The following is a 22,423-nucleotide window of genomic DNA, read 5'->3' on the forward strand; positions in this document are numbered from 1 at the left end:
AGGGGATCATAAATAGGAAACTTCCATGTACTAAAAAAGTGCAGTACCGTAAGCAGGGTACAGGGACGGGGGATCAGGTAGGGTGATGAGAAGGGATGTAGAAACGGTAAAGGTCCCGACTAAAAACGGAAATACGTTTATGTACATTCAAGATTAAAAGTCACTTAAAAAACAGTTTAAATCAAATTCTATGTTGAGGCCCGTGGTGCAAATGTGTCCAACATGAATATCCATCTGGATTCAGCCTGGCTGAGGGTCCTAACCTTATGTCCTCCCCGCCAGTGTCTGACATAGGGCTCGACCCCCCAGAATTTCAGATGGGTTGGATCTTTATTGTGACATAGTAAAAAATGCTTAGAGACGCTGTGCTTATCATAGCCATTCAGGATATTTTTCACATGTTCTTTAATCCGTATCCTCAGTGGTCTTTTGGTCCGGCCGACGTACTGGAGCCCACAGCTGCATTCTAAGACGTATACAGCTCCTTCGGTATTGCAGCTAATAAAATTGTTTATCTTGTATGTGTTTCCAGTACTTGTTGATGTGAACTCAAATTTTCTTTCATTTGGCCTTCTCGTTTTTGTGCAGTCAAAACACCTTCTGCACGGAAAAAAGCCTTTCCCGGTAAAAAAGGTATAGGTAGACTTCCGGTTCCGGCGCCACATGAGGAGGAGATAGCTAGCTCCAGCTCCCGCAGCGCTCCTCACTAATCTGCCTCTCAAGCCGGCTATTGCTCCGAGGAGACCCCCCTCACAGTGCGGACACACAGCGGGCTCCCATGGATCGCTTTGTGGAGCGATCGTACGCTCGGGCGGTCACATCCACGATCCCCACCGGAGGAGATACAGCGGTGGACACAGCCAAGATGGCGGCCGCCCCAGGCATGACGGAGCAGGCACACATGCAGCCACAGCCGCAACCACAGCTCCCCTCAGCTCCTGACATGACAGGTACGGACCCTACCTCCCCTGCTGGAATTGCACAAGCTGTAGTCACGCTGCTGGGCCCCACTCTCACAGCTACAGTGGATGCAGCAGTTCATAGAGGGTTAGAGCAGTTACACATTGACCTACAAGCACAGGCACAGAGAATCAATCAGGTGGAGGATAGAATTTCCTCCCTGGAAGATGAACTCACAGCCTCATCTGCAGCAGTAGCACGTCTCACAGCTACTAACAGAGACATATGGGACAAACTCGATGATTTGGAAAATCGTTCGAGGAGAAACAATTTATGCATCATTGGTCTGCCTGAATCAGTATCCACACCACAGCTAACCAATATATGCGCAAAAATCATCCCAGAAAAACTGGGCCTTCGCATTCCCTGCACCATTGAACGCGCCACAAAACCTCCATACAAGCGCAGCCGCTTTACTAACCAGGAAGACCGCTCTGCAAATCGATGAAGGACTCCAGGAACTTTATCTAACCAATTACACTTCCTCGGATGGGTAATATTACCCCCCATTGTCTCTAACTTGATTTCTTCTTATTTTACTTGTTAGCCTGTTTTAAGTGGAATGTCTCACACGGTTGCTATTACTTGTTAGCTCAAGGTTCTGTTATAATGCCTCCCAGCCTGGTTTACCACCACCCAGCGCCCACACCCTGTTTGCCCAAAAGGTCAACATAATAACTCAGCTGATCTCCACAGCTATAGACCCCTCACTGGGCAGACCCTTTGACTAAGCCCCCCCCTTTTTTATTATATTATCTTAGCTGAGCCTATTCTATGACACAGATACAACCAGCCACCTCCCTTACCCCCATACCCTGATCTAACCCCTCTACCAACTCCTACCTACCACCCCTCCCTCCTTCTCCTCCCTCCCCCCTTTCCCTCTTCTCTTCCTCCCTCCTCCCACTCCTCTTAGCCAACATCATGCTCAAATGTGAGGAGCTAGCGGGTCGCTGAGAGGCATTACGGGTAGTTGTATCCCATGTGGAAAAAAGTGAAGTACACTGTTTGTAGTTTGTTACGCTATAACCGTAACCATGCTTTGTTACAGCTCAATACCTATCGCTTAATAGACTTGCAATTCATGTTTGCCTTATTAGTACCTTTTCTTTTATGTGACCTACAATATTTGGGTGATTCCTGTATGGTTGACACTGTACATATCAGGAGGCTTCCTGATCAGCCTCCCGCTCATCACAACTATTTTATCCAATCATGTCTCTTTCAACCGATGGGAGTCACCTAAAATTTATTTCATGGAATGTTAAAGGGCTCCAATCCCCGAATAAACGTATGTCCATTCTTAGACATTTACGGCGTCTTCGGGCAGATGTGGCTCTATTGCAGGAGACACATCTCTCCGCAGACGATTTAACACGCCTTCAAAAAATGTGGGTAGGATCTGTATACGGGTCCCCTGCATTAGGCCGCAAAGCTGGTGTAGCTATTTTAATTCATAAAAACCTACGACACTCTGTCAGAGAGGTGAGGGCTGACGTCCTAGGCCGCAAATTGACATTACATATGACCATAGGCGACAAAGCAGTAGCTATCACCAATATCTATGCTCCCAACTCTCCAGACACTTCATTCTTCCAGGACATGGTTCAATGGGTTCTCACTGCCCCTGAGGTACTGCATTTAGTGGGCGGGGACTTCAACTCGGTCATGTCCACACTGGCAGACCGCACTTATCGCCCTAAGCAAACGACAAGGCCTGGTCCCTCCCATACACCAGACTCTACTCCCTTAGCGCACTCCATTGAATCTATGCATTTTGTCGACATCTGGCGCCTGACACATCCAACGGACAGAGAATATACCTTTTTCTCACCCCCACATAATACCTTCTCTCGTATAGACTACTTCTTTGCCTCCCCGGCCCTAGTGTCTGTAATAAACTCCCCAGACATTTACAATGCCAGAATCTCAGACCACAGCCCCATCGCAGTCCATATGACTCAATCCACACCCTCAAATCCTTCCCCTACCTGGCGTTTCCCTTCATATTTGGCAGATAATGAAGACTTCCGACACGTACTGCACCAAACATGGGAAGAATATATCTCCACAAATGGAGCACATATCTCTGACCCAAACCTCTTCTGGGAAGCAGGTAAAGCCTTCCTTCGGGGTAAAATCATTTCTTGCACCGTTCAATTTAAAAAACACACCCGACAACAATATATGCAAGCAAGTGAAGCCTTACGTGTAGCTCACGACAAGCTAACACTAAACCGCACCTTAGCCAATATACAGGAATGGAAGCGGGCCAAGTGCGCCTTTGATCTCTGGGCAGAACAACACGAAGCTGCTAAAACTTCTTACTCTACTCTTCACTTTCACAAGTTTGGCAACAAGGCAGGCAGATTGCTTGCCAGACTATGTTCAGGACCAAGACATCCTACACATATCCCAACCTTGAGAAATGCTTCCGGCTCGCTAGTTACCTCGCCTGCCGAAGTCAGCAAATTACTCGCAGATTATTATACTGATTTGTATCGAGCAGACCCAGCAGATCAACCTACCGTGGAAGCTTTGCTAGACAAGATACGCCTGCCTAGGCTTCAAACGACACACTTGGAGGCACTTAACGCGCCTATTACTTTAGAAGACATACAACACACGATCAAATCTATGGCCTCTGCTAAAGCTCCGGGTCCCGACGGGTACACGGTGGAATTCTTCAAATTAATGTCTGATTTCATTCCCGACACACTGAAGCATGTATATGCAGCCATGTGGGACGGAGGTCCATACCTCCCCACAGGGACACAAGCTCATATCAAATTAATTTCCAAGAAAGGGAAAGATCCCTTACTTCCAGGCTCCTATCGGCCAATTTCGTTAATAAATGTGGATGTAAAAATCCTGTCTAAATTAGTAGCATCACGCTTAGCTCTCTTACTCCCATCCCTCTTGCACCCAGCCCAATCCGGTTTTGTCTCAGGACGATCAGCTACACTAAACATCCGTAAGGTCTTAATGGCTCTAGAATTTGCTAAAACACACCCCGATCAAGACGTCGCAATCATGTCCCTAGACGCCGAAAAAGACTTTGACATGGCTTTCATGGCTTTTCACGGTAATGGAAAAATTCGGCTTTTCGGGTCAAATCACAAGGTTCCTCTCACAAATGTATGCCTCGCCAACGGCACACCTTGTCACCCCAGACTTTATCTCAGACACCATCCCCTTAGCGAAAGAAACGCGACAGGGATGCCCCCTATCCCCGTTGTTATTCAACATTGCGATTGAACCCTTATCTAGAATCCTCAATTCAACCGAAGGGGTTAGTGGCATCACCTTGGAAACCAAACACTCCGCTCTGCACTATTTGCGGACGATATTTTATTGTTTTCTACTGACCCCGTATCAGACTTTGACAGACTTAAACAAATATTTATGACCTTCCGACTCTGCTCTGGTTTTCGTATAAACTTTGATAAAAGTGAAATCTTAGCACTACACCCTCGACTATCCACTAAGTGGACACATTTGTCCCCGCTGACCATTGCATCTCAACATATAACATACTTAGGAATACATATAGGCCGAGACCCATCTTCCTTGTATATACTCAATTATCCTCCCTTGGTGACCAAAATTGTTCGGGAATTGGAGGCTTGGGGTGCCCTTCCCTTCTCGCTTTTTGGGAGATGCCACCTTTTTAAAATGGTATCATTTGCACGCCTACTGTACCCCATGCAAACCATACCTCTATTATTGAGGCATTCAGATGTGAAAAAACTTCAGAAGGCTGTGACAGCTTTCCTATGGTCTAGCAAAAAACCATGCATTGCGCTTCAAAAACTATGTCTCCCGAAGAGCGAGGGCGGGGCAGGACTCCCCAACATTCGTTTTTTTTAATTTAGCCTGCTTACTTAGACAGGGCCTAGACTGGTTAACAGGAGGGTCCAAATATTCTAACTATGCCCTAGAGGACTCTATGGCCTCCCCATACGACCTTACAGGCATCCTCCACTCTAATCCTAACAACCTGCCGCATCACCTCAAAACCAGCATACTATTCAGAGATACTGTCATCGCCTGGAGGGAGGTTAGAAAACTACTTGGACTGCCCTCTAGCATCTCGAAACATCTTAAAATACAAGGCAACCCTATGTTCTTACCTTCCACTTTACATAAAGCCTATACCCAATGGCAATCCAGAGGACTCATACAGATAATTTCGTTATACCAAGATAATCCAAGTAAGCTCAAACCATACCAAAACCTGATGCAGGAATTCTCCCTGCCACCAACTCACAGCTTCTTCCATCACCAACTCACGAATTATCTGAGATCCTGCTGTGCTCCTGAGTCTGATCCTTTTAAACCATCCGTTATTGATAACTTACTGCAAAGCAAAGATTACTCTATCTCCAACATCTATTCCCACCTCATTCAACACCAATCGCGGAAGCACTGCCTCACACCTTTTCAAAAATGGTCCCATATACTGGGAGATGAAGACCTACCCGACAAAATCCTTGAGGGATATAGGCTCACCCGGAAACTCACGATCTCTAAAACATGGCGTGAAACTCAATTTAAGATTATTCACAGAGCATACTTCCCATTTCATTTCAACAAAGAAGACCCGTCTCAAGCACTATGTCCATGGTGCTTATTGCCACGTCCCACGCTGCTCCATAGGCTTTGGGAGTGCTCTGCTATTAACAGCTACTGGAATGATGTGATAGCCTATATTAACAAAATCTGCAATATCAGGTTACATAGTGACTGCCTACTATGCCTGTTTAGCATCACACCTTCAGCCTCCTCCTCGTCCGCATTGGACTTACCAAACATACCGCACTGGGCTCATATCTGCCTTCTTGTAGCCCGCAGGACTATCATGTCCCACTGGATCACGACATCGCCGCCCAGTCTGCCTGCGGTTATAAAAGTCTTGACGTCATTATTCTATCTAGAAAGATTGGACCTCATCAAGTCAAATCTCCACTTTACCCCACGATTTTTCAAACGCTGGAGAAGGTTTCTGGAAGCCACATTTCCTCAACAGACCATCCAAGACATAATGTACCCATTTAGATATACAGAATGGTACCTGACGAGAGACATTACTAACTCACTCGGCAAACTTAAAATTCCTCCAGTGTCTGATCCTTCTTCATTTAAACCACCATAAGCGGCCTACAATCACCTGAAGCACCTTAGCTTCCATCAACTTCAGCTATTACACTCTGAACTATATTCACCCAAACAAAATGTATTACCCAGATCATATTGTAGGTTATCTAGTTAGATATGTTCATAAGTCGCCTCCATTCCCTAAAGGTACAAAAATTTGAGGATAAAACCTTTTTGGCTACTTCTTGCCCAATGTTAGTGACAAGCTGGCAAATGTGAATTGCTTACCCCCCTTTCCCTTCCCTCCCCCCTCCCTCTCCACAGTGCTCCTTATAACTATGTTTATGTTTAGGTATAACATGCATTCTGCATAAAGAATAATTGTGTATATTCATGCCTTACAATTGTTCTGTACAATGTTTTCTATGAATATATTTTGAAAAAAAAAATCAATAAATATGTTTAAAAAAAAAAAAGGTATAGGTTCTTTTAGGTGGATCAATTACATTTTTTACCATCTTATCCCGAATAGTAGGTGCTCTTTTGTATATAAAGTGCGGGTGTATGGGTAAGGATCCCTGTAGCTGTTTATCTGCTAAAAGGATATGCCAGTGGCTTTTAATAATCTTTTCAACTTTCTTATGTTGTGCACTAAAATCTAGAATTAAAGGTGCTCCTCCTAGTGGCTGTTTAGATTTTTTGGTATCCTTAATCAGTTTGTTTCGATCCATCACAGAGACCTCATGCACTTTCTTTTCTATGAATTGGCGATCATATCCTTTGTTTGAGAACCTTAGTGTAAGCTTTTCTGCTTGATCCAGAAACGTGTTAAGCTGCGTACAGTTCCGTCTTAGTCGTACAAGTTGGCCCTTCGGTACGTTGAAGAGCCAGTTCTTGTGATGACAGCTTTCAATAGGCAGGTAACTATTTCTGTCTACGTTTTTAAAGTGCGTTTGTGATCTAAGTTCAGATTCTTCTTGTATAATTTCAAGATCAAGGAATGTTACCTTACTAGTGCTGATGTCCCAGGTTAATGTAATATTTTTGTCATTCCTATTGAGTCTCTCCAAGAAGCTGATAAGACGATCCATATCTCCTTTCCATAGAATGAAGATATCATCGATGTATCTTTTGTAGGTCACCAGTTCACTTAGTGCATTTTCAAAAACACTGTCCTCCTCCCATTGGGCCATAAATAATCCAGCTATGCTTGGGGCGAACTTAGCCCCCATTGCAACTCCGGTATGCTGTCGGTAATACTTGTTATTGTACCAGAAATAGTTATTCTTCAAATTGAAGTCAATACATTTTATTAAGAATTTTCTCTGCATACAGGGTAATTGGGTACATTTCCTCAAGCCCCATTTTGCTGCTTCGCATGCCAGATGGTGTGGTATAATAGTATATAACGAGGCGACATCTGCAGTGGCCATGATCCATGGGCCTTCTTTTGGAATGTTTTCCAAAATCTGCAGCATCTGTTTTGTGTCCCTCAAATATGCACGCGTATTTTGTACAGCGGGTTGCAAAAAGATATTGATATATTGGCCTAATCGGGATGTGAGAGAGTCTATACCATTTACTATTGGCCTCGGTGGTGGATTGGTGTTATTCTTGTGAATCTTAGGTAAGGTATATATAATAATGTGTATAAAAAACCTGTAAACCATGCGCTTACTCCAAAGAAATCATAAATGTAAGCAGCTACCACAACAAATAGAAAATTTGCAATAAATCATATAAAACCAGGTGTAGCGCTAAAAAATGAGAAAAAGATATTGCTATACCACATAACAAATAAATTGTGAAAAATGGTGTTTTGTATGTTTTGTGAAAGTTCATACATAAAAGTCACTCATGTTATAAACCCTTAGGGTCACCAAACGTGATGGCAAGATGCAATGATAGCGATAAAGTCCAAAGCTAAATATGCAGGTGCAGTGAACATAGATGTTGCAATGGTGATGAATTCCAAGACATATACTCGTGAAAATTTCTGAATATAATCCAACATGTGCTGATAGACACTTGTGCAAAACCACCACCCGAGATGACTGGAGGCTTACCAGAAAGTTGGGACCCACCGAGCATACGCTATATGGGTCAAACAGGCTTAGGTTGCTCACTGGCAATAGAAGTAGGATACCAAGGGCTGGTAAATGGTGAAGCTGTAACGTTGCTATCCCAAAGCAGTCTTCTCCAAACGGAAGCTCAGACATCAACGGACATTGCCCACATGTAATGAAGAAGGGGCTAATAGTGTAATTCTGTAAACCATATAAAATTTATTAAAAGGAGAAACACTTACATCTCAAAGTAAAAAGCGCTTGCACTACATTTGCGAGCGCTTTTTACTTTGAGATGTAAGTGTTTCTCCTTTTAATAAATTTTATATGGTTTACGGAATTACACTATTAGCCCCTTCTTCATTACATGTGGGCAATGTCCGTTGATGTCTGAGCTTCCGTTTGAAGAAGACTGCTTTGGGATAGCAACGTTACAACTTCACCATTTACCAGCCCTTGGTATCCTACCTCTATTGCCAGTGAGCAACCTAAGCCTGTTTGATCCATATAGCGTATGCTCGGTGGGTCCCAACTTTCTGGTAAGCCTCCAGTCATCTCGGGTGGTGGTTTTGCACAAGTGTCTATCAGCACATGTTGGATTATATTCAGAAATTTTCACGAGTATATGTCTTGGAATTCATCACCATTGCAACATCTATGTTCACTGCACCTGCATATTTAGCTTTGGACTTTATCGCTATTATTGCATCTTGTCATCACGTTTGGTGACCCTAAGGGTTTATAACATGAGTGACTTTTATGTATGAACTTTCACAAAACATACAAAACACCATTTTTCACAATTTATTTGTTATGTGGTATAGCAATATCTTTTTCTCATTTTTTAGCGCTACACCTGGTTTTATAAGGTATATATAATAGGTGTGCGACACGACTCTGGGACTAGAAACTTCGCTTCCTTCTTGTTCAAAATGTTTTTCTTCACTCCAAGGCATCTAGTCTGCTCCAGTGCTTTCTTGCACTTATAAACGGGATTACTCAATAGTCTCATGCAGGGGCGTTGCTAGGTCTGCAAAAGATCTGGGGCTAGAGCCCATAGCAGCGGTCACCAACCTTTTTTTTGCATGCCCGCGGGGGGGCGCTTCAATCATCATGGCATAATAGTTGATATGGTGTCAGGGTGATTGAAGTGCATTATTTCTATTGTTACATTGTAATATATAATGAAGTGGTTCAACTCACCATACTGCAGAATCAGTGGGAGCCCTGGGCGTGTCACTTGCCACATCTCCTGACACCAGATGCAGCGTGTCACTTGCCACTGTTGCCTGTCACCAGATGCAGCATGTTACTTGCCACCATCACCTGCCACTAGATGTGGATTGTCACTTGCCATGTCGCCTGCCACCAGATGTGGATTGTCACTTGCCACGTTACCTGCCACCATTTGCAGATTGTCACTTGCCACATCTCCTGGCACCATTTTCAGATTGCCACATCTCCCTGATTTTCAGGGGAAAAAAGTGTGTGTTATATGCCGATAAATACGGTATATGCCCAATATCATATCACATACAATTACATTAATGATTCTTAGTAAAAGTGCATATGCAAAAAGTGCTTAGTGATCAGAAATGTGTGCTAGTTTAGCAGCAATAAATTAATTAACAAAGTGACTTGTGCTCAAAAAGTAAAGCCAGTGCTTGCTGGACAAACGTTTTTGTTTTAGAAGGTCTTCTTATATGGCAAAGTGACTAAAGAGTCAGTCCTTATTGAAAGATTATATTGGTTAAAGGTCTTCTTATTCAGGTGCTGGCTTGGTGATGGTGCTTCTTAATCGTGCTCCTAATGTGCATACACTCTTCGAATAGCCTCACCCCTGCAGGGGTATTAGGCGGTCACAAGAACCGTCAAAATAGCCTGTGTTCGTCTGACTGGAGGTGACACAAGACGTTCGTAAAAAGTTTTTACAAATGTCTTGTGTCACCTCCAGTCAGACGAACACAGGCTATTTTGACGGTTCTTATCCTTTGATCCTTTCATGCTTACACTAATCTTTTAAAATGTGAGTACCATCTTTTCTTATGTACAAAATAAAGCTTTTAAAAACGGTTTTACGCTATGGGCATCCCTTCTCTTTCACATGTTGAACATATTAAAAGTCGCTAGACAACATTTAAAGCATGGACCAGAACTGCCAAGGGTTGCTACACAGTGGCAGATACTGTGACCGCGTAATACCCCTGCATAGGTGAGGCTATTCGATAAGTGTATGCACATTAGGAGCACAATGTAACAGGTTGGTTACCAATATCTATTTCAAGTCCACCGATCACAAATCCTTCATACCAACAGATATATGCCATCATATGGCCTGGTTGCAATCTGTACCTCACAGTCAATTTGTATGACTGTGACGTAATTGCACCCACATTAGTGATTATGACAGACAAGTACCCCTCCTCGGGAATAATTTCTTAGAGAAGGGTTATGATGAATCCACACTCGATATGGAAATGAATCAGGTGAGAAATTTGGACACTGAATCCTTATTGGAAGATAAGGTTAAACAAAATCATTCCCAACATTTCAGATGGTCCTTTATCACCTCTTTCTCCAGACAACATAACCAAATCAAAAATATTTGTCTTCAAATGTCTACCCTCATTGTATGTCAAGATAGCCCCTAACAATTTTTGATCCCACAAAAAAAAAACTTTCTTTCAATGATCTAATTGGGTACTATCCTTTAAAATGTGTTCAGTATGCCAAATGAATGCTCTCGGTAGAAAAAAATCATGCACTTTTGCTTCCACATTTACTGCTACATCTTATCCAATTAGACAATTTATTACATGCACAACAAAAAATGTAGTATATCTTATTACTTGCCCTTGTGGCAAACAATACTGCAGAACTACCAGATCATTCTCAGTGCATATAAACGAGCACATTAATAATATAAAAAAAGCTATGAAAGAACACACAGTCCCCAAAAATTGTGCCTGTTGTCACAACAGAGACCCACAGGGGACATCATTTTTGGCCACAGACAAATATGTGACACTATGGAGAGGGGAATCAACCAAGAGAGAGGTCTCCCAATTGGAGACCTGGTGGATTCATGAATTGAGATCTTTTATCCCATACGGCATGAATGTCAAATGGGAGAAAAAAGCTTTTATTAGCAATACATAACTTTTCCCCTTCTTGTTCAGCATGATTATTACCATATAATTTTTATTATATTTGATTTTTTAATAAAGCATAATGTTACTTTTCTCCATTAAATACTAATAGTAGCGATGCCAGCGCTGCGGAGAGGGAGAGGAGTGAGGGTTCGGGCGGCCGCATCGCTGGACCGCGGGACGGGTGAGTGTGTGTTTATTAACAGTCAGCAGCTACACTTTTTGTAAAAAAAATGGGTGGAACTCTGCTTTAACTTAAAACTGGGAAAGCAGGACTCTGTAAACTTCGGCTATATTGAGGCAACGTATGCTGTGTTTAGACGAATAGAGAATCTCCCAGATTTATTATAAAAATTCAAACACACTCACCAGGGAAGAGAAGAGAAACTTTCTGATTTCATAACTTGGGTAGACAAGATTCTACAAAAATCCTTAAAAAAGGTATAGATCCATGAGAGGCTGACAAGGTCTGACTAGATCAAGTCTTACAAGGAGCTCACCAAAATCATCCTATAGTGCATAAACTTCTCAAGGGACCCAGATCTGCACCCACATATCCAGAACTAGTGTGGGAAATTAGAGGGGATGAGGCTCTGTTAGACGAGAAGAACATGTAGGAACAATCTATTCAAGACCAGTGGACAGATCATTGTGAACAGGCATTTCGTCAGCTGAAGAGGAGTCTAACCAATGCTCCAGTGCTTGTCTGTGCTGGCCTCTCTAAACAATATTTGAACTACACATTGATGCTAGCAGAGACAGACATGGCAGCTTATTATACCAATAGCATGATGGACATCTGCGACCAGTTACATATGTGAGAAGAAGTCTGACCCTCTGCTGAAAGAAACAACCCCACTCACAAGTTGTAGTTTCTGGCCTTAAAGTGGGTGGTGGTGGACAAGCTAAAGAACTACATTTATGGTGAAGGCTTTGTGGTCAGGACCGCCAAAAACCCATTTACATATGTACTCACCATGGTCATGCTAGGTGCTACCAAGCAGTGGTGGTTGGCTGCTTTGTCTGAGTTCCGATTTAGCCTGAAGTGTCAGGAAGGGCATGCCAGCACCCAAGATGGCTGCCGAAGAAGATGACCTGTTACCTCTGCCTGTCAGGAAGGGCATGCCAGCACCCAAGATGGCTGCCGAAGAAGATGACCTGTTACCTCTGCCCCTGTCAGAATTCCATTGGTGCACACACACCCTGTGACAGCTTTTGACACCCAAACAGGCTACTTAAACTCAGTCAGTTTCCAGACTCAGTGCTGTCTGCTCTACAGCGTTCCCTGTGTATCCTGCAATTACCTAACTGACTTCCGTTCCTGTTGTGACCCGGCTTGCTTCCTGACGTTCCTGTTTCCTGCCTGCATCCGACCCCGGCTTGTCCTCTACTCTGCATCTGCCTGCTCCTTCTGCCACTTCACTGCCAGTCTGCTGACGACCCGGCCTGTAATCTGATTCCGCTTCCGCTTCAGCCTCTGTTCCTGACGTGCTCCCGCAGTCGTTAAGCTACCACCTGAACCCAGAGTCCCAACTCCTGAAAAGTTCCACGGAGAACGCAACGAGTTCAGAGCCTTCCGCAATGCATGCAAACTCTATTTTTCGCTACAACCACGAACCTTCTCCCTGGAAGCCACCAAGGTCGGGTTTGTCATTTCCTTGCTTCAGGGGGAACCACAGGCCTGGGCTCACCGACTCCTTGAACAAAAGGCCACATCTCTGACGGACTTAGCCTCCTTTTTTGGAGCCATGGCTCAGTTATATGAAGACCCCCAGCAAGCCGCTACTGCGGAAGCCGCCCTTCACACGCTTCAGCAGGGTCACAGGGCCGTGGAGGACTATGTTTCAGAATTCAGGCGCTGGAGTTCCGACACCAACTGGAACGATGCTGCCCTGCGTTACCAGTTCCGCATGGGCTGATAATCTCAAGGACGAGCTAGCACAAACAGGTGTCCCCTCCACCTTGGAGACACTTATAAATTTGTCAATCCAGATTGACCGTCGCTTAAGGGAACGTAGGTCGGAACGAGCCACCGACCAGTCCCGTCCAGTATGGATGCTTCCACGAGTGTCTGGTTCTTTCAGTCCCGCTTCACCTGCTCCTGCCGTATCCGCTTCAGACGCACCTGAACCCATGAAGCTTGGTCTCCTCTGTCCTTCTCTGACTACAGAAGAACGCAGACGCCAGCTAAATGTTTGCCTGTACTGTGGAGGATCAGGACATTATGTGAGGTCTTGCCCGGTCAAGATCTGCAAGTGCCTCTCAGTTACATCCGCTTCTCCTCCATCTCTACCCAATCACTCTGCTCATCTTGCTCTTCCCATTGTGCTACAGCTCCCAGGAGGAACTATCCAGACCCCCGCTATAATTGACTCTGGAGCTTGCAGCTGTTTCATAGATTTAGCTTTTGCTGCCAAACATCAAATTCCTCTACTACCCAAGGCTCAGAGACTTTCTGTACATCTGGCAGACGGATCCACCATTAAATCTGGATTGGTTACTCATGAAACCATCCCGTTATCTACCACCATTGCCGAGAACCATCAAGAGCTTCTACGCCTAGATGCAAGCGCTTCCCCTCTGTTCCCAATCATTCTGGGTATGCCTTGGTTAAAAGCTCATAACCCTCACATTAACTGGGTTACAGAAGAAATCAAGTTTCTTTTCCCCTATTGCCTTCAGCATTGTTGGCAAGAGAATCATCAGAACCAATCTCCCCTGCTGTGCATCGATTTGGAGTCCGAAGCCCGCCAAGTCGTTCCAGTAGCATATCACGGCTTTCTGGATGTTTTCAGCAAAAAAGGGGCAGAAACGCTTCCTCCTCATAGGGCTTATGACTGTCCAATTGAGCTCCTTCCTGGGGTTGAAGTTCCTTTTGGCAGGATCTTTCCTCTATCTGAATCTGAACTTGTTGCTTTGAAAGACTACATTGATGACAACCTTAAAAAGGGGTTTATTCGCCCCTCCACATCTCCTGCCGGTGCAGGGATCTTCTTTGTAGAAAAAAAGGACCACTCATTATGACCTGTGTGGACTACCGTGAACTTAATAAGGTCACTGTAAAAAACCGTTACCCTCTTCCACTTGTGCCTGAATTATTCCAGCGACTCGGTACGGCCACCATTTTCACAAAATTGGATCTTCGGGGTGCTTATAATCTGGTTCGCATACAAGAGGGGGATGAATGGAAGACGGCGTTCCGCACACGGTTTGGGCATTTTGAATACCTTGTGATGCCCTTTGGACTTTGCAATGCCCCAGCTACCTTTCAGCACTTCATCAACGATGTCTTCCGAGATTTCTTGGATCTATTTGTTGTTGTTTATCTTGATGATATACTAATCTTCTCTTCCTCTCTAGATCACCACCGTAGTCACGTCAAGAATGTATTGAGTCGCCTTCGACAACACGGACTTTATGCAAAACCAGAGAAATGTGTATTTGAACGCCAAAGCATCCAATTCTTGGATTTAATCATTTCCACCGAAGGCATCCAGATGGATCCCCAGAAGGTTACAGCCATCCTGGATTGGCCTGCTCCCAGTGATAAGAAGGGTGTCCAACGTTTCGTGGGGTTTGCAAATTTTTATCGAAAATTCATCAGAAATTTTTCTGCAACCATATCCCCCATTACAAGTTTAACCAAACAAGGTACAAGATTCTCTTGGTCTCTGGAAGCTCAGAAAGCTTTTGACACCCTAAAAAGACTTTTCACATCTGCATCTGTCCTGAAACACCCTGACCCAGCCTTGCCCTACGTCTTGGAAGTAGACGCCTCAGAAACAGTGGTCGGAGCAATATTGTCTCAGAGGCGGGGAGCTAAGGCTCTACTGCATCCAGTTGCTTTTTTTTCCCGCAAGCTGTCAAATGCCGAAAGGAACTATGACGTCGGGGACCGTGAACTTTTGGCCATCAAAGCCGCCTTGGAGAAATGGAGGTACCTTCTAGAGGGGGCCGCACACCCAATCTTGATCTATACTGATCATAAGAACCTCGAGTATTTAAGAACAGCAAAAAGATTGAAACCCCGACAAGCCAGGTGGGCACTATTCTTTTCTAGATTCACTTTTCACTTAACGTTCAGGCCCGGATCCAAGTGTGCAAAACCCGATGCGTTATCACGCATGTTCAGCAAACCTGAAGAAATCTCATCTCCGAATACCATTCTATCCCCTGGGAACTTCCTGTTACTTCAAGGAGAGTTAATAAAACAGATTAAACAAACTCTAGTAAGGAATACTTCACCAGCCGGGGTCTCTCTACTGGCAAAGGATGGGCTACTTTGGCATGAAGACAAGGTCTTTGTGCCGGAAGACCTCCGAATGGCCATCCTGGTGCGATGCCATGATCATGTGCTGGCAGGTCATTTTGGCATTGGCAAGACAACTGAATTAGTACAATGGACATTTTGGTGGCCTGGGGTGGAAAAAGATTGTAGGAAATATGTGGAATCTTGCACCACTTGCATCCGCAATAAAACCAGCAGATCCAAAGCCTGGGGTCTGCTAAAACCCTTACCTGTCCCCAGTAGACCTTGGAAGATGATCTCAATAGATTTTATTGTAGAACTTCCCCCATCTGAGGGCCACAACACCATTTTTGTAGTTGTCGATAGACTATCTAAGATGGCACACTTCCTGCCCATGAAGGGCACACCATCTGCTCGAGAAACAGCTCAAACCTTTGTCAAGGAGATCGTAAGGCTTCACGGGATTCCGGCCAATATTGTGTCCGACCGTGGGGTGCAGTTTTACATCCAGATTCTGGAGAGCCTTATGTGATGCACTCGGGATTGAACTTTCATTTTCTTCTGCATATCACCCACAAACGAATGGGCAGACAGAGAGGACTAATCAAATCATTGAACAGTACCTGAGATGTTTCTCCTCATTTTCTCAAGACGATTGGGCTTCTCTGCTTCCCCTGGCCGAGTTTTCTTATAACAATTCAGTACACTCTGCTACAAAGCAATCTCCATTTTTTGCAAACTACGGTTTCCACCCTTCTTTTTTGTCTAATACAATTCCAGATTCCCCTGTACCAGCTGTTTCCGAAACTATAAATTTCTTCAACGCCAATAACAAACTGCTACAGGAAACAATGGCCAAGACACAGGCATACAATAAGGAAGTTTATGACAGGAAAAGAAGGGGAGAATTGATCTTGAACCCTGGTGACCGAGTGTGGCTAGCAACTACTAATTTGAAACTGGCCTGTCCCTCGAAGAAACTGGGCCCTAAATTTATAGGACCATTTCCAGTGAAGAGACGGATCAATGAGGTTGCGTATGAATTAGAGTTGCCTGAGTCATTTAGAATCCACCCTGTGTTCCACATAACCTTGTTGAAACCTGCCATTCCTGACCCCTTCCCAGGACGAAGTTCCGGCCCACCTGAACCTGTAATTATTGACAGGGAGGAAGAGTTTGAGGTGGAAACAATCTTAGACTGCAGGAAGAGAAGAAATCAGATCCAGTTCCTGATAAAATGGAAAGGGTATGGGCCAGAGGCCAACTCCTGGGAACCTGAAGGTAATATCCATGCCCAAAATTTGGTTCAAGCTTTTAAGAACTCCCATCCTGACAAGTGGGCCAAGTTGGGCATCCGGAGGCTGTCCTTTGGGGGGGGGCAGTGTCAGGAAGGGCATGCCAGCACCCAAGATGGCTGCCGAAGAAGACGACCTGTTACCTCTGCCTGTCAGGAAGGGCATGCCAGCACCCAAGATGGCTGCCGAAGAAGATGACCTGTTACCTCTGTCAGAATTCCATTGGTGCACACACACCTTGTGACAGCTTTTGATACCCAAACAGGCTACTTAAACTCAGTTAGTTTCCAGACACAGTGCTGTCTGCTCTACAGCGTTCCCTGTGTATCCTGCAATTACCTACCTGACTTCCGTTCCTGTTGTGACCCGGCTTGCTTCCTGACATTCCTGTTTCCTGCCTGCATCCGACCCCGGCTTGTCCTCTACTCTGCATCTGCCTGCTCCTTCTGCCACTTCACTGCCAGTCTGCTGACGACCCGGCCTGTAATCTGATTCCGCTTCCGCTTCAGCCTCTGTTCCTGATGTGCCCGTTTGTGTATGACCCGGCCTGCCTGTACCTGCCTTCTCTTCAGCCTCGAGGGTGCCACCATTCCTTCTGCTGCACCTGCACTTCTGCCTGTGGGGACCGGTTGTCTACTCACTCCAGCTACCTGCCTACCACTGCTCTGGGATTCCCCCAGACACCTCTACTGCCCGGCCAAGTGCTCCGATCCAGCTCCAGGTTCAGTGATCCCGCCAGGCACTTGTGCGACTCTGCATCTCGGTGCTTCCTGTCAGCTCTATCAGGGGCTCCAAGTCAGAGTTGTAAGAGAGGCTGTCCTCTGCATATCAGGCTCCATCACCAGGTATGTGACATGAAGTATTGCTCTGGAGTTGAAAACAGGGATGCCTATGTTCTCTCCAGACAGCTTTATGGTTCAGACATCCCCAAAGACAGCTGGCTATTAACTCCAGATGAAATACAAGCCCTGTGTCAAGGGGCAGAGCACCATGCCAAAGCAGCAACAGGAGCTGAAGTTGTCCGAGTGACCACAACTGGCATTCCCAAATATTACTGTGACCTTTCTCAAATAAAAGGCGAAAGCCTGCCCATGTTGTCTGATCTACAGAAAGACCACAATAAGATTCCCTCTGCAATCTAATGCTGGAAGTTCTATAGAGTCAAAATCCAGACTTTCTGCTACCAGACACTTTGAAGGAAGTATGGTTACTCTACAGGGAGTGGAATCTGTTGCAGTGGAGAGATGGAGTGGTCTACCGAAGGGACCCCTTGGACAACCCCGACGACAGATGGCAGCTGTTCCTACCAGAAAAATACAGAGAGGTGATAATAATAGCTTTACACGATGAGCATGACCACCTAGGCTCAGATAGGACTTTCAGACTAGGAGCTGAAGTCGAGGGCTGCTGTCACTCTTGCCTAAGTTGTATTTAGCGAAAGCCTTTACCAGCCAAAGCTGCACCCATGGGCCATTTTCAAAGTCAAGGGCCAATGGAATTGGTGTGCATTGATTTCCTGTATCTGGAGCCTTACACGAGTAATGTCCTGGTAGTAACCGACCACTTTACCTGGTAAGCCCAGATGTTCCAAACCAAAGACCAACAAGGCTCAACTGTAGCCAAAGTTCTTATGAAAAAGTTCTTTGTCCACTATGGCCTGCTTCAGCATATCCATTCCATATAGAGAAGAGACTTTGAGACAAAGACTGTTGGATCTGCTGGGTATTCAGAAATCCAGGAACAACATCCTATCTTCTTCCCGGGGCTCCCAGCTTGAATGATTCAACTGCACCCTTCTAGATATGCTTGCGACCCTCTCGCCGAAAAAAACAGCATTGAAGTAGGCACAGCAGCTATAGTACATGTTTAATAATACCACTAAAAACAACACTACGGGCTGATGGTTGGGAGGAAATCTTGACTACCTGTCAATCTGGCCTTTGGCGCTTCCTTAGATCAGACAGCAATAACATCTCACCAGAATGACACAGGAATCATCTCCTGCCTATAGAGGAAGCAGTTTGGATGTCCTCACAGACCCCGCCCACTAACTCGGTCTCAAGACACCATCCTAAACACAGATGAAAAGGACAGTGAGGAAGACACAATGGGTATAGACTGGCTATAGCCCTATCCACCCGAAGAGAATACTACATCTGCTCTAACCAAAGAAAATGTCACCAATAACAGAAGATGTAGAAAATGATCAAGACCACATACAGGTAAAAACACAAAAATAGATCATGCCAAACCTACTGTACTGCAGGAACCAAAAACTAAGCAAGCAATTCTGACCCCAACGTGACTGACATATGACACCTTGGGAGAAAGCTCAGAAGAAGTCATCTGAACGACACAATGGACTAATGATAGGTCAACCCTCCTTACCACAAATTTGGTAGCAAGCGACCTGTACTCACTCCCTGACACACCCAGGTGAGCCATTTTTCCATTAATGGTCAATAAACAAGATAACCTCCACCCCCCCTCCCAAAAATTGGTGGGAGGTTCCTTTGTGGATCTCAGGTGCCAATGAGAATTATATGCACCTAGTACCATGTTGATTTGTGTTTATGTTTAGTTGCTTGTTTAAGTTAAGTTAATGCTATGGACACTATGGGGTTAATTTACTAAAGGCAAATCCACTCTGCACTAGTGCACTTGGAAGTGCAGTCGCTGTAGATCTGAGGGGAAGATCTGAAATGAGGGAAATCTCTGCTGATTTTATCATCCAATCATGTACAAGCAAAAATGCTGTTTTTTATTTTCCTCGCATGTCCCCCTCAGATCTACAGCAACTGCACTTTCCAAGTGCTCTGCTCATGTGCGATCGCTTCCATGGATTTGTAAATTGGAAGGAACTGTTTTGGCTTGTTTGCACGCCTACCAACACAGACAGGGGCTGCCTGGAACAGTCACAGGGGGGACAGTAGGTACTGCAGGCAGGGCTAGGGGGTCTCTCTCTCCCACCCCCCACCCTCTCCCCTTCTCTTACACCCACCCCTCTCTCTCTCCCACACCCACCACCCTCTCTCTCCCACACCCATCACCCTCTCTTTCTCCCACACCCACCACCCTCTCTCTCCCACCCCACACACCCACCTCCTCTCTCTCCCACCCCCACACACCCACCCCCCCTCTCTCTCTCCCACCCCACCCACCCCCTCTCTCTCCCCCACCCCACCCACCCACCCCCTCTCTCTCCCACCCCCTCTCTCCCTCCCACCCCACCAACCCCCTCTCTCTCTCTCCCACACCCACCCTCTCTCACACCCCCCCTCTCTCCCACCCCACACACCCACCACCCTCTCTCTCCCACAACCACACACCCACCCCCCTCTCTCTCTGTCACACCCCCTCTCTCTCTCCCCCCACACACCCACCACCCTCTCTCTCCCACAACCACACACCCACCCCCCTCTCTCTCTGTCACACCCCCTCTCTCTCTCCCACCCCCACACACCCACCCACCCTTTCTCTTGCCGCTCTTCTCTCTCTCCCTCCCCCACACCCCCTCTCAGCCCCCTCTCTCTCTCTCTCTCCCACCACCCTCTCTCTCTCACACCCCCACACACCCACCCCCTCTCTCTCCCACCCCCTCTCTCTCTCCCACCCCCACACACCCACCCTTTCTCTCACACCCCCTTCCTTTCTCACCCACACCCCCCTCTCACCCCCTCTCTCTCTCTCCCTCCCACCCCCTCTCTCTCACCCCCCCACACACCCACCCCCTCTCTCTCTCACCCCCTCTCTCTCTCACCCCCACACACCCACCCCTCTCTCTCTCCCACCCCCACACACCCACCCTCTCTCTCAAACCCCCCCTCTCTCTCCCACTCCACACACCCACCCCTCTCTCTCTATCCCACCCCCACACACCCCCTTTCTCTCATCCCCCTCTCTCTCTCTCCAACCCCCCTCTCTCTCTCTCTCTCCCACCGCCACACACCCACCCCCTCTCTCTCGCACCCCCTCTCTCTATGCCATCCCCGCACACCCACACCCCCCCTCTCACACCCCCTCTCTCTCTCACACCCCCCCTCTCACACCCCCTCTCTCTCTCACACCCCCCTCTCTCTCATCTTGACTAACCCCATCTCATCCCCCTCTCTCTCCTCCCCTCTCTTGCATGCATGCAGGGGGAATCAATTGGACACTGACTGACAGGTGACAGCAAGTGAGAGTTACTGAACCCATCCCCCCCAAGCACTGACACTGAACCCACCCCGCCAAGCACCACCACCACTGCCACTGATTCCATCCTCCTAATGAAGGACTACAGGTCCCAGTATGAACCTGTGAGATCTAAAGGTTAACATCCCTAGATCTTAGGGGTTCATGCCGGGACTTGTAGTCCTTCAATTTTGGAGGGAGACACATCCTTAGATCTAAGAATCTCATGTTGGAACTCGTAGTTCTTCATTTTTGGGAGATGTGACCCCCCCAGCATGAGCCCCTCAGAGCTGAGGATGCAACACGCCCCCCCCTCCTAGTGAACGACTACAGGTTCCAGCATGAACCTGAAGGATCTAGGGATGTGACCCCCAAAAGTGAAGGACTGCAGGTCCCAGCATGAACCCCTCAGAGCTGAGGCTATGACACCTCCCCCCAAAGCTAGTGAAGGTCTACAGGTCTGAGCATGAACCTGTTATAGCTCAGGGGTTCATACCGGAACTTGTAGTCCTAAAATTTTGGAAGGAGTCACATCCATTAAACAGGGAGGGGTGGGGCAAATTTACATGGGGGGGGCCCGATTTTATTCTTGCCTAGGGCAGCACAAAACCAAAATACACCACTGGGTGTATATAAAGGCTTCTGGTGAGAGACGCTTGGATATTCCTCCAGTGGATCTTTGAATCCAAACAAGCGCTTTGTGACCCCCCTGAGTAAGGGTGGTCGCTGGCTTTTTGGTAGGCCTTTCATTTGGTGATGGGTGAGAAGCTGCCAAGCATCTGGCCAAAGCTGTCCACTTCTTATGGGGTCTCCTCCACTGAATACTAGTTTACAAGAATTTTCTCTTTTTTATCGGATCTTTTTCATTTGTATATCAGCCATACATGAACTTTTTTTTCCTTTTTTTTCCTTTTTATTTGTTTACTTTGTCATTCAATATTGCACATTTTGCACATTTGTTTATTGCACGTTTGCACTGTGGTATGTTATATCATATGCTAAATTTCTTTAATGTTAGTTATACAGTATGTAGATAATATCTTATTCATTTCACCATTATTCACTATTGCATAATAGTCAGTCATAGTAATATTGCAAATTGATCTTTGCACATTTGCACTTTATATCACATGCTGGTAGGCATTGTGTTATTTATATTTTCAGTTATATTTAGCTCTGCACTTTATATTTTGTATTATTCCTTTGTGCCCAATATCTGGGTTATAGTGTTCAGCTGCTGATTTGTTTAACCGAGCGTGGATATAATTTCTATACATATTTCCAAAAAATATAATGTTTTAACCAATTTTATAGCCAAAACGCAGATTTTAACGTGTACAAAAATGAAAAAAGTGCTCTATCTCTCTCTCTCCCTCTCTCCCACCCCCTCTCTCTCACCCCCCTCTCTCTCTCCCACCCCCACACACCCACCCC

Source organism: Aquarana catesbeiana, linkage group LG11 (assembly GCF_042186555.1).
Source record: "Aquarana catesbeiana isolate 2022-GZ linkage group LG11, ASM4218655v1, whole genome shotgun sequence".
Classification (NCBI taxonomy): domain Eukaryota; kingdom Metazoa; phylum Chordata; class Amphibia; order Anura; family Ranidae; genus Aquarana; species Aquarana catesbeiana.